The sequence below is a fragment of the Oncorhynchus keta genome, chromosome 27 (genome assembly GCF_023373465.1).
Source record: "Oncorhynchus keta strain PuntledgeMale-10-30-2019 chromosome 27, Oket_V2, whole genome shotgun sequence".
NCBI classification, from domain to species: Eukaryota; Metazoa; Chordata; class Actinopteri; order Salmoniformes; family Salmonidae; genus Oncorhynchus; species Oncorhynchus keta.
In genome coordinates, this window is record NC_068447.1 from 25,565,043 (window position 1) to 25,579,132 (window position 14,090).

General features: G+C 40.1%; 1 long non-coding RNA gene across 1 annotated transcript; it reads left to right on the forward strand.

The window, feature by feature from the left end:
• The first annotated feature begins 4,418 nt into the window (after nt 1–4,418).
• On the forward strand, nt 4,419–13,118 carry LOC118359432 (uncharacterized). Its single transcript, XR_004820663.1, has 3 exons — nt 4,419–4,729; nt 11,736–11,804; nt 12,016–13,118. It is a non-coding gene; the product is annotated as an uncharacterized LOC118359432 (long non-coding RNA).
• Nucleotides 13,119–14,090: the final 972 nt, after the last annotated feature.

The window sequence follows — 14,090 nt, forward strand, 5'->3', positions numbered from 1 at the left end:
TGTTGCGGTTACGCACATTTGTACTGAATGGGGTGAGTTTCCGTTAGCGGGACACCGATCCTTAAGTGGTTTTTAATGGTCAAATCAGTTTTATTTTTCAAATCCGTTTTGGGATACTGACTGTCCATGTTACAAGTGACCAAATTGGATTTTGTGTGTTCGGACAACAGTCATTTGCTGACATGGCTACTCTCATTGTCATAGCAATGACGGTTGTGTGCGCAGTGGTGTAGGCTGATTGGTGGTGGGGGTGCTCTTGCTTCCTATCACTCAGAAGTTGCGTAGCAAGCTAAATCCCTGCCATGGACATTTCCAAAATTGCTTTGAATGTTAAAAATTCTAGAATAAGAACACTTTTAAAGCCTCAAAGCATGATCCAACTTTCAAAAACAGTCATTTTTGTCTAGCCACATAAGTCATCTACGTAGCTAGGTAGCTGTTTAGCTTTCTAGCACATTCACTCATTTGTTTGTAAACAATTAACATGCTAGTTAGCTACCAGATGTTCTTGTCAAACTGTCAACAGAATAGCCAGCAAGCAACAAGTTATTCCAAACAGTCAACCACTTGAGGGCAAATAAATCAGATTTGACCATTCAGTCGTATGGGCAGGAATCAGATTTGTACCTGAAATGTGGCTTGAAATATATGATTCATGTGTACTGTAGGAAAAATAACAGAATATGCTAAATAAAATGGATTTGAGTCACTTAAACCTGGCTTAAGGGCCAGTGTGTTTCTACTAAACTAACATATGGAAGTGTTTAAAGAAGGTCATACCATTGATCTTTTAGCGATTTGATTTAGAATATTAGAATCCTTGTAGGTATAAAAAATATACATATATTTGATTAAACAAATATCGGATTTGTGAGAGTCTCATCATTCCATAGATGGGTCATATTAGTGTGAAGCATTTTTGTGAGAAGAACAATTTTCGGGATGTCAAACACCGCTGTAGCTCAGCCACCTTCCACCGCCGATGTGGAAGGTCAACATTGGCTTTGTATTGAGATGCAGCCATTGCAAAAAAAGAAAAGGACACCCCTTCAAATTAGGCAATTGCCTCTTCTTTCTGCCTAATGATAAGTCTGCCAGTGCCCTCAACACAATCCCCTGCTGCCCCTGATCTCTGTTACAGCCCTCAGCTACATTTGTGGAGCCAGTAGTTTGATGACATATGCTTGTAGTCAGAAATAATCAACTTAAATTCTGAAGCAAACTTCATAAACCAATTTCCTTTTTAAAGCCATTTACATAACAATGTTTTCTGTTTATCAGGCCAACCCTGTGACATCTTCCCTTTGACACAAACCAGTCAACTAACTGACTACTATCAATGTGTTTTTTCTATTGAAACTCTCTGTAACTCCAGTGTTTAGCTCAAGCAGCTAAATGGTGGAGACATACAGTACACTGTATGTTTGTAACTAAATCATTCCCGAATCCATCCAATATGACCCAGCTATAGCAGCATCTGTGAAATTAACTCCAAATGCTGGATACTGGCACAGCCCTGCAGTTTCCACAGTAACTGGGAGCAAAAATAGCAACCCAAACCAGCGGCCATTACACACAGAATACCCACTTGATAGCACAGGATACTATTTATATCCTCTAATGGTGTGGTATCACGTGAGAAAGGCAGACACGTTCCTCGGCTAACTTACAATTACTGCCAAAAAGATGAGCAGAACACAGTCTTTGTAAATCCAATTACATGTTCACATTAATGTCACCTCTTTGAGCAATCAATCCTTGTGTTTGGAAGAGCACATCCCAGAATGTCAAGGATAGATCCCAATTTAACTAGCATACTAAACATGGACATACTTTGTAACTCAGAACAGTGATAACATTCATCTTCTGTTGTGGGAAGGAGATATGTCAGAAGTGTGTGTGCGTTTGTGTGTGTGTGTGTGTGTGTGTGTGTGTGTGTGTGTGTGTGTGTGTGTGTGTGTGTGTGTGTGTGTGTGTGTGTGTGTGTGTGTGTGTGTGTGTGTGTGTGTGTGTGTGTGTGTGTGTGTGTGTGTGTGTGTGTGTGTGTGTGTGTGTGCGTAGAGTACCGGTCACAAGTTGGACACACCTTCTCATTCAAGGGATTTTCTTTATTTTTAAGACATCAAAACTATGAAATAACACAAATGGAATCATTTATTTTATTTTACCTTAATTTAACTAGGCAAGTCAGTTAAGAAGCAATTCTCATTTTCAATAACAGCCTAGGAACAATGGGTTAACTGCCTGTTCAGGGGCAGAACGACAGATTTGTACCTTGTCAGCTCGGGGATTTGAACTTGCAACCAAATCATGTAATAACCAAAAACGTAGCCACCCTTTGCCTTTGACAGCTTTGCACACTCTTTGCATTCTCTCAACTAGCTTCACTTGGAATGCTTTTCCAACAGCCTTGAAGGAGTTCCCACATATGCTGAGCACCTGTTGGCTGCTTTTCCTTCACTCTGCAGTCAAACTCATCCCAAACCATCTCAATTTGGTTGAAGTTGGCTGATTGTGGAGGCCAGGTCATCTGATGCAGCACTCAATCACTCTCCTTATTGGTCAAATAGCCCTTACACAGCCTGGAGGTGTGTTGGTCATTATCCTGTTGAAAACTAATGATAGTCCCACTAAGCGCAAACTAGATGGGATGGCGTATCGCTGCAGAATGCTGTGGTAACCATACTGGTTAAGTGTGCCTTGAATTCTAAATAAATCACTGACTGTGTCACCAGCAAAGCACCATCACACCTCCTCCTCCTCCATGCTTCACGGTGTGAACCACACATGCGGAGATCATCCATTCACCTACTCTTTGTCTCACAAAGACACGGCGGTTGGAACCAAAAATCTCAAATTTGGACTCATCATACCAAAGGACAGATTTCCATCATTCTAATGTCCATTGCTCGTGTTTGTTGGCCAAAGCAAGTCTTTTCTTCTTATTGGTGTCCTTTAGTAGAGGTTTCTTTGCAGCAATTCGACCATGAAGGCCTGATTCACGCTGTCTCCTCTGAAGTGCTGACGTTGAGATGTGTCTGTTACTTGAACTCTGTGAACCATTTATTTAGGCTGCAATTTCTGAGGCTGATAACTAATTATGTTATCCTCTGCAGCAGAGGTAACTCTGGGTCTTCCTATCCTGTGGCAGTCCTCATGAGAGCCAGTTTCATCATAGTGCTTGGTGGTTTTTGCGACTGCACTGGAAAAGAATTCAAAGTTGTTAAAATTTTCCAGATTGACTGACCGTCATGTCTTAAAGTAAAGATGGACTGTCGTTTCTCTTTGCTTATTTGAGCTGTTCTTGTCATAATATGGACTTTTACCAAATAGGGCTATCTTCTGTACACCACCCCTACCTTGTCACAACACAACTGATTGGCTCAAACGCATTAAGAAGGAAAGAAATTCCACAAATGAACTTTTAACAAGGCACACCTGTTAATTGAAATGCATTCCAGGTGAGTACCTCATGAAGTTGGTTGAGAGAATGCCAATAGTGTGCAAAGCTGTCATCAAGGAAAAGGTTGGCTACTTTGAAATATATCAAATATATTTTGATTTGTTTAATACTTTTTTGGTTACTATATGATTCCATTTGTGTTATTTCGTAGTTTTGATGTCTTAAAGAAAATACAGAAAATAATAAAGAAAACCCCTGGAATTAGTAGGGGTGTGTCCAAACTTTTGACTGGTACTGAATGTGTGCAAGCTTGACTGCAGAAGTGTGTTTTGAGGATGATATATACAGTGATACAGGAATTATTGTCTCGCCACAGACAATGAAAATTACAACTTTTCTTAATTTTACATGTTTTTGTCATTCATTTTTGTTCGGGATACAATAAAAACAAATTAACATAGGCCTACATCAACAACAGATATCAGGACAGTCTGAAAATAACTTTCCAAATAGCATTTTGATTAAAGAGAAAGCATAAGCCTATTCTAACTCAGTACAATATAATATCACTGAGAGAAGACATGCCATTAGTGGTGATGAGGATGGCGGTGTTGATGAGGACTTTGACATTTCTCAAAAAGCCCAGCAAGGCTACTGAAATATACACGATATAACCCCATTAAAAAAGTAATTCTATCCTCCAAAAACGCATTCTTCTCAACAGCTGCTCAGCCTGTAGACGTGCATTGGCCGTTTTCGAAAGCATCAAATCCGTTACGCAAAGCACATAAAAGGCTTCATAATTCATAAACGTCATGTTAACTGACTGCTATTATCTCATAAACCTGTGTTAACCTCAGACTTTATTTTTTAAAATCCCAAAACCTTATTATTTCCCCATTCATTTTCCGATAGGAATGGAAGAACGAAACAAGAGGGAACTCATTTCCGGTTTGGGAATACAAATTGGCGAGCTCTTTGTCGAACGACCCTACAGGCACAAACTGCACGGGCCATTTCCTCTGGTGGTCACATTAGCGAAACACGATGGATTTGCATGACCGAGAGGAGGGATGGTTGGTCGCCGTAAATAGTCGAACTTGGAGCTAGAAGCTCAACTCATGTCTAATTGTCGTATCTAAACAGATTTCGCTTTTCGTATTTCTCAAGCCCACATTGTTTTTTTCAATGATGGAGGATGACGATTTAGTGTGCGAGTATGATTCAACCTGGGACACAGAGAGTGATGATGGAGACGACCCAGGAGAGAACCAAATGCGTATTTTAAACCAGGACTAAACTAAACCGTATTGGAAATCAGGTTTAGTACGTTGCATTTCTATTTTTTTTCTTAATCTTGTGTAACTAGTTACCGTCACTTATATAAAAAAAATGTGTGCGTTAACAATCAGTTTTTAAAGGGCAATTTGGCTCTGGAAGCCAAATACTCAATCCAAACGTGAATCGATTCTCAATTGCAGTACAGTTCTATAAATATAAATTCCTTCACTTTCATATCACATCCAAAAACATTTTTCAAATACAGTTACTGTACGATTTAGTTATAAAAAAACAGTGACATGCACTCTGAATGACCTAAAATCATTTATCTTATATTGATTGGTCTTTCAGTCAGGCCAACCCAAGCAGTACTGTGCAAGTAGGCTAATAGTAGGCTTACTATTGAAACGGATAAATGGGGCTGTCATTTTATTTATTTTTTTACAGAAATTGTATGTTCTAATACCATAGCAATGTTTGAACTACTTCAGGGAAATTTGAGTGCAGTTTCCTTTTAATTCAAGCGTGCAGGCACTTAGCACTGTGGTTAGCAGTGTTTCTATTGTACATTAGATGGAGTTTGCAAAATTCCTTAATTATTTGACACTTGGATGTTTTACTTCATATTATGAGGCATGCCTTACCTTGCTTCAAGGTACCCTATAGCCAAAATCCCACCATAGAAACACGGAGGGAAAGATTTACTCATGCGTTCTTTTGTTTTTTTCAAAACTTTCTTTCATTTTTTAGCAGCCAATCTCAAGGCCATCAGACTGTTAAACAGCCATCACTAACATTGAGTGGCTGCTGCCAACATACTGACTCAAATCTCTAGCCACCTTAATAATTAAACATTGGATGTAATAAATGTATCACTAGTCACTTTAAACAATGCCAATTTATATGTTACCCTACATTACTCTTCTCATGTGTATATACTGTACTCTATACCATCTATTGCATCTTGCCTCAGCCGCACGGCCATCACTCATCCATATATTTATAAGTAAAAAATCTTATTCATTCCTTTGCACGTGTGTGTGTGTGTATATAAGGTAGTTGTGAAATTGTTAAATTACTTGTTAGATATTACTGCATGGTCAGAACTAGAAGCACAAGCATTTAGCTACACTTGCATTAACATCTGTAACCATGTGTATGTGACCAATTTAAAATTTGATTTGAAAGGCATTATCCTAGTCATATTATCAACCCATGATGGTTGTTGCAGCTTCAAATCCCCCCTTGTTCTATGTTTCTAATGGATACTTCCATCTCTGTCCATGAAACTGCTTGCATGTCGCATTTTGGAACGTTCATACAGACCCACTGTCGTGTGTGTATTGCTGCACCTAAAATGGGAAGAAATAATAATTAATCAATTTTTAGCTAAATATTCTGATCTGATCCATCAGCCTTATTAATTTATATAGCATACACTTTATACAAAAGTATATGTGGACACCCTTTAAACTTAGTTGATTCAGCTATTTCAGCCACACCCATTGCTGACAGGTGTATAGAATTGACAGAACGGGACAGTTGAAGCGCATAAAAATTAACTTGCAACACTCACTAGTTTGTTCCAAACTGCCTCTGGAAGCAACGGCAGCACAAGAACAGATGTCTAATTAGCACAGGTAACGTTAGTCTTGTGTAGTACTGTTTTCGGTGAAGGGCAGTAATATGGCAGTGTATGAAACCAAAACCTATAAAGATGTGTACCAACTTTCAAATATATATTTCTTTCTTCCAAAACTGTACTGCAAGTGATGTGTGTTAATATTAAGACCGCTTAACAAAACTGTACAGAAGACCCCCTTCGTCCAATAACTCTAATTTGTAATGTAATGGAACAGACTCATGATCGAGGGCTAATGGACGCCTAGCTAGCCAATTCAACTAACATTAGCTAGCTACCTCCAAAGATTTTGAATATTGTTTCATTAAAATGGCTCTAATCTTTGTTTGTTACAAAGCTACTATGCCAACTAGCTAGCACTCTATCTAGCCTTTAGCCTGTTAGCTAGCTAACATTACTGACTGGAAGTAGCTTTTCATCCCTTTGAACCGAACTAGTCATTACATAATTAGTCAGCCTTGGCTAACAAGGGTTAGAAAGATAAAGTATGTTAGCTAACACGCACATTATTTATGGCAATATTAACGCTAACTAGCATTGACAAAGTCTGGCGGGAAGAAATTGTTGATAGCTAGCAGTAGCTAATTGGCTAGCTGGTGTTAGAGGCTGCGTCTTTCAAATCCGGTATCAGGAAAAATAAGTCAGGATCTGTCGTTAATTATCTTTAAATTCAAGCAATAAATGTCAAATGCAATTTTTTGTATATACGGATTCACTATAACACCACGCAGGGTAGAACAGAGAACTGACAGGATGTAAGTAAACAGCTGTTCTTATACTGTGATTGGCCAACAGATGGGTTGGAACTATCAAATCAAATCAAATTTATTTATATAGCCCTTCGTACATCAGCTGATATCTCAAAGTGCTGTACAGAAACCCAGCCTAAACCCCCAAACAGCAAGCAATGCAGGTGTAGAAGCACGGTGGCTAGGAAAAACTCCCTAGAAAGGCCAAAACCTAGGAAGAAACCTAGAGAGGAACCAGGCTATGTGGGGTGGCCAGTCCTCTTCTGGCTGTGCCGGGTGGAGATTATAACAGAACATGGCCAAGATGTTCAAATGTTCATAAATGACCAGCATGGTTGAATAATAATAATAATAAGGCAGAACAGTTGAAACTGGAGCAGCAGCACAGTCGGGTGGACTGGGGACAGCAAGGAGTCATCATGTCAGGTAGTCCTGGGGCATGGTCCTAGGGCTCAGGTCCTCCGAGAGAAAGAAAGAGAGAATTAGAGAGAGCATATGTGGGGTGGCCAGTCCTCTTATGGCTGTGCCGGGTGGAGATTATAACAGAACATGGCCAAGATGTTCAAATGTTCATAAATGACCAGCATGGTCGAATAATAATAAGGCAGAACAGTTGAAACTGGAGCAGCAGCATGGCCAGGTGGACTGGGGACAGCAAGGAGTCATCATGTCAGGTAGTCCTGGGGCATGGTCCTAGGGCTCAGGTCCTCCGAGAGAGAGAAAGAAAGAGAGAAGGAGAGAATTAGAGAACGCACACTTAGATTCACACAGGACACCGAATAGGACAGGAGAAGTACTCCAGATATAACAAACTGACCCTAGCCCCCGACACAAACTACTGCAGCATAATTACTGGAAGCTGAGACAGGAGGGGTCAGGAGACACTGTGGCCCCATCCGAGGACACCCCGGACAGGGCCAAACAGGAAGGATATAACACAGTAGAGGCTGAGCGTGGTTTAGACTTGCTCAGGCTAGGCCCCGCCTCTTGGTGCTTATTGGAGTCCACCCTCTGTCGATGTATAGATTCTTACTGTTCTGGTATCACACCCTAGTTATTACAGTTGCTCAGTTCCTGCTATTGTGTTCAGTATTTTTCCATCTCAGCTAAACCTTTGCGATGACCACCCCTCCCTATACCTGATTAACCACAACTTTGTAACATGCAGCAAGTCACACCATGTGCTCAATATTGTCACACACACAGACAGGCAAGGCAAATGTAGCAAACAGTACACCGCTTTGCAACATGCAAGTCACACCATGTTGCTTAGTTCTTGTCACACACACACACAGACAGCAGCTGTTGTTCAAACAATTCAATCTTATGTAATATGGTAGCGGGTTATAGAGCATAAGCATAAATCCTCACACTGGCTAGATTTGCCGTTGTTGCCCTGTTGATTAGATGGCTAAGTTAGCTACAGTGTGTTTGGAAAGTATTCAGACCTGACTTTATCCACATTTTTTTATGTTACAGCCTTATTCTAAAATTGATTCAATTGTTTTTTGCTTTTGCTCAAACTACAGACAATACTGCATATTGACAAAGCAGAACGTTTTTAGACATTTTTGCAATTGTATTGAAAATTAACTGAAATATCACATTTACATAAGTTTTCAGACCCATTGCTCAGTACTTTTGTTGAAGCACCTTTGGCAGCAATTACAGCCTCAAGTCTTCTTAGATATGACGCTATATGCTTGGCACACCTGTATTTGGAGTTTCTCCCATTCTTCTCTGCAGATCCTCTCAAGCTCTGTCATGTTGGATGGGGAGTGTTGCTGCACGGCTATTTTCTACTCTCTCCAGAGTAGAGGTTGACCGATTATGATTTTTTTCAACGCCAATACTGATTTATTGGAGGTCCAAAAAAAGCGAATGCTGATTTTTAAAAAATATTTGTAAAAAATGTGTCACTTTTATTTAACCAGGTAGGCCAGTTGAGAACAAGTTCTCATTTACAACTGCGACCTGGCCAAGATAAAGCAAAGCAGTGCGACACACAACAGTTACACATGGAATAAACAAACATACAGTCAATAACACAATAGAAAAAGGTAATAAATAGGCCATAGTGTAAATGGGTAATAAATAGGCCATACTGGAGTGACAGATGTGCAGAAGATGAACGTGCAAGTAGAGCTACTGGGGTGCAAAGGAGCAAAAAAACAATATGGGGATGAGGTAGTTGGGTGGGCTATTTACAGATGGCCTATGTACAGGTGCAATGATCTGTGAACCGCTCTGACAGCTGATGCTTAAAGTGAGGGAGATATATATGAGGCTTCAGTGATAAAAAATAATAATAACAAACTTTTCCAATTTGTTCCAGTCATTGGCGGCAGAGAACTGGTAGGGAAGGCTGCCAAAGGAGGTTTTGGGGATGACCAGTGAAATATACCTGCTGGAGCGTGTACTACGGGTGGTTGCTGCTAGGGTGACCAGTGAGCTGAGATAAGTAGATGACCTGGAGCCAGTGGGTTTGGTGACAAATATGTAGTGAGGGCCAGCCAACGAGAACATACAGGTCGCAGTGGTGGGTAGTGTATATAGGGCTTTGGTGACAAAACGGATGGCACTGTGATAGACTACATCCAGTTTGCTGAGTAGAGTGTTGGTGGCTATTTTGTAAATGACATTGCCGAAGTCGAGGATCGCTAGGATACCCTCGTAAAACTGACTATGTTTGGCAGCATGAGGGAAGGATGCTTTATTGTGAAATAGGATGCCAATCCTATATTTAATTTTGGATTGGAGATGTTTAATGTGAGTCTGGAAGGAGAGTTTACAGTCTAACCCAGACACCTAGGTGTTTGTAGTTGTCCACATATTCTAGGTCAGAACCATCCAGAGTAGTGATCCTGGGCGGGCGGGCAGGTGTGGGCAGCGATCGGTTGAAGAGCATGCATTTAGTTTTACTTGCATTTAAGAGCAGTTGGCGGCAACGGAAGGAGAGTTGTATGGCATTGAAGTTCGTCTGGAGGTTAGTTAAGTGTCCAAAGAAGGGCCAGAAGTATACAGAATGGTGTGGTCTGCGTAGAGGTGGGTCAGAGAATCACCAGCAGCAAGAGTGACATCATTGATGTATACAGAGAAAGAGTCTGCCTGATAATTGAACCCTGTGGCACCCCCAGAGACTGCCAGAGGTCCAGACAACAAGCCCTCCGATTTGACACACTGAACTATCTGAGAAGTAGTTGGTGAACCATCCGGAAACTATAATTTCAAAAGCAAAACTTTTATTCTTTCAGTGAACTACTGAACCGTTCTGTATTTTATCGAACGGGTGGCAATCCCAAGTCTAAATATTGCTGTTACATTGTCCAGTTTCCTCGTGGATTGCAGTCTAATCGTCGTCCAAAAAGGCAGATTACAGATTATGAAAACTTGAAATTGGCCCTAATTAATTGGCCATTCCGACTAATCGATCGACCTCTACTCCAGAGAAGTTAGAGCGGGTTCAAGTCCAGGTTCTGGCAGGGCCACTCAAGGACATTCAGAGACTTGTCCCGAAGCTACTCCTGCGTTGTCTTGGCTGTGTGTTTAAATAAGGTATATATTTATTTTAATTTTAATAAATCTTGTGAACATTTCTAAACTTGTTTTCGTTTTGTCATTATGGGGTATTGTGTGTAGATAGTGAACCATTTAATCAATTTTAGAATAATGCCGTAAGTAACAAAATATGGAAAAAGTAATGTCTGATTACTTGCAGACTGCACTGTATAATGTTAAAGGAAAAGTTGACCCAAAATCTAAACTCCCAAGTGGTTCCATATTGATACTAGTTCAGTGGAGTTTGCCCCCTCTCCCTTGATAGCAGATTTGAGACAACTGCAAAAACAGGTCATGTGACTTGTGATGTTGCTTGATTGCAGACCTGCCTCACACTGCTCCATTGTCAGTGAATGCATGATTCACAAATTTGTGACCTGTGTACAAATTATTGAAAATGTACTTTCCTACCTAAAATATTTGAGATGATTTTGTATCATTTTATGTAGCTGACTGCCACAGCAGTGGAGATGGGTAACAATTTGGGGTTAAATTCTCCTTTAACATTAGCTATTGGGAAGATTGGTTTATATCAAACACTTTCTACCAGTGACCTGAAGTAGTGTGTACTTGATTTGTACTGTAGGTTAAACTACATCTCTAAAAGGCTTGCTAGGCCAGGTAGCTAGCTAATCAGAAGTGAATATGTGAACTCCCAGGGAGAGTCTCAATTGCATACTCCTCGTGTTCTCTCCTTGCCTCCTTCTCAAAACCCATTGGAGAAGATCAGAGGGGAGGGTCCTCTGGCTTTCTCATCCAATGGGTTTTTGAGAAGGTTGTGAGTATGCAATTGAGATTATCCCCCAGTCTCTCAGTGGTGACCACCAACCAGGGCGCCATGCAGAAATTTAACAGGTAGACAGTGGAATGTGTAGAATGCACAAATTCTGCTGCTGTTTGGAGCTGGTTTAGGTTGCCCCTACACTGTCATCCTTCTCTGCAACTGGTAAAACAGGGAAACTATGGGATGATTATTGTCTCCTCTTCGGTTCCATTGACTTGACACCTAGGTCAGTCTTTTTAGGTACACAAAGGGACAAATAATGCCAATAGATTTCTGCAAATGTAACATCCAGTATCTCTGATATACCATGTCTTCCAGTGGTCAAACATGTCCTCCAGAAACACGAGGGCTGCGAAGGACATGCAGAACTACAGACGAGGGTATCCTGTAAGTATAAGGGCCCTTGTTATTACACAGGAATAGGGTCTGGAGTTTTTGTTGTCCATGTGAACTTGACAGGAAAAGCTAGGATAACCTGGGCTTACCAAGACCCAATGTTTTTCCTGACCAGAACTCCAGGCCCTACACATCTGCTTATATCTTGTTAGTCGTAAAGATGTCATCTAGACATCTGACTGTGCTATTTCTCTCTCTGCAGAATCTAACAGATGAATGCTCAGGAGAAAGAATGTTTAATTTAAAATTCTATCTCAATGAATACCCCGCCTCCCCTGATGGTAGGTCAGTTGCTATTTAATCAGTTTTCAATGGCTATAAAATGTGTGTAATGAGCAAAAGCATATACAATGCCTTGCAAAATTATTCATAACCCTTGGAATTCGTCATACTAAGTGCGATTGAAATGTATTGTCATAAGTAAGCATTTCACTGTAATGTCTACATCTGTTGTATTCAGCTCATGGGACTAATAAAATTTGATTTTCTTTGGAGACAAGGGTATAACCAGCCATATGGAAGCAAACTGAAACTCATATTATATATTGAGGCCAATTTTCCACAATGAAATGTGCCGCTATTCTGAATTTAATTGTGTGCCCTCATAATTTGCGTGGACGATATTCAAAGACTCTAGGCTTCTGAAGGGCTGAACCTGCTGGGTTGATGTATGACCTTTAGAATGTTTTGATCATATGTTTGTGCTTTTCTGTTTTTATTTTACAATTTGTATCATGTTAAATGTTGGCCACTATTGGGAGCCACTGTCAGTAATACCACATACATTTTATTTTTGCATCATTCCATTCTGTTTACGTTTCTTTCCTCTGTCACATCCTTGTAAATTGTTTCTGAGGGTCACTAGCATTAGTGGATCATATTAGGCTAACAGTGTGCAATCATTTGGGACATGTAGCCTATTTGAATCATTATAGAACTCTGACCACACATAGCAGGTTTAACCAGGAGCCTGGCGCACGGTTCAGGATGACTGGACCGTTGTCATCCTGTTCCATGATTTGGGTAGATATATATGATTATTGTTCAACCCCTAATTGTACACTTTTTCCACCTTTTCAATATTTTATGGATTGAACTCAAATGTCAACTTGCATGATGAATCAAACACTATTTTTATTCATCGATGTATTTTGTGCAAAGATTTTCCAAGCTGTTTTTTTATTCATACATACTTTCCTAACCTTAAAATGTACCTAAATAATTAAAAGTTCAGAGTATTCACCAGTCGGTGTTGAAACGGAGATGAATATGCATAATGGAATTATTTTCATTGATCCCTATATTCTGAACCCGTACTCTTGATGTATTCCATTGAGTCTGTTTGACAAAATTCAATTAAAGGTACACCATACTTTAAAAGTGGAACTGACATCGTTTCAATTACTTTGTTTATCTGCAATCATATCAGTCAAATATAAAATGTATGCTACAAAACCAACTTTTTAGAAGAGGGTTTTAAAAATAAAAAAATATTTCACTCAACATTCCATTACGTACAATACGGCATTGTTGGCAGAATGGATGCACTTCGATGCATGATTAATATAATTCACCAATAGATTTCTTGGTAGCAACATTTTTTGGACTATCAGGTTGTAAATCACAGCTGGCCTGGTACATGGTTTGCTGCCTCCATTCGGGATGCACTGTTTCAGTTTCAATGACTCAATGTGTTGTACAAACGGACGAATGTAACGAAGGCTGGGATGTCAATACAATCAAACCTGCAAGGACAATGATCACAAGTCAGTCATAATGTGGATAATATGCTAGCGTATCTATGTAGCAAGCTAAAAACAGAAGCACGTGTCATTTGGTTAGCTTGCAAGAAATGTGAATCGCTTCACTAGCTATCTGCTGAACGGCGGTTATCCAGTTAGCATATCTACTTCGATTTCAGAGCGCTCTTGTCTGGGTGTGCCGGAGTGCAGAATAACTGAATTAATGAACGTACAATACGTTCTGCGCCGACTATTACCGGTGTCATTAAACTAAAAAGTAATGAACACTCTAACATGTTAAACAGCCTAACCAGCTCTGCTCGTGTGAGTAAAATAGTCAGTGAGGTGTTCTCTCATTTGTGTCTGGAAGTAGTTAGCGAGCAAGGTAGCCAACTTTAGCCAGTAAGCTTGGTTGGTACAACGCATGCAGGCAAGCTCCAGAATCATGAGCAGGCTATTCCCTATCGTTTATCAGTGCAATTTTAAAGACCATCTAGCTGAAGGTTAGAGGGTTTATCTAATGTTCCTTCGTTTA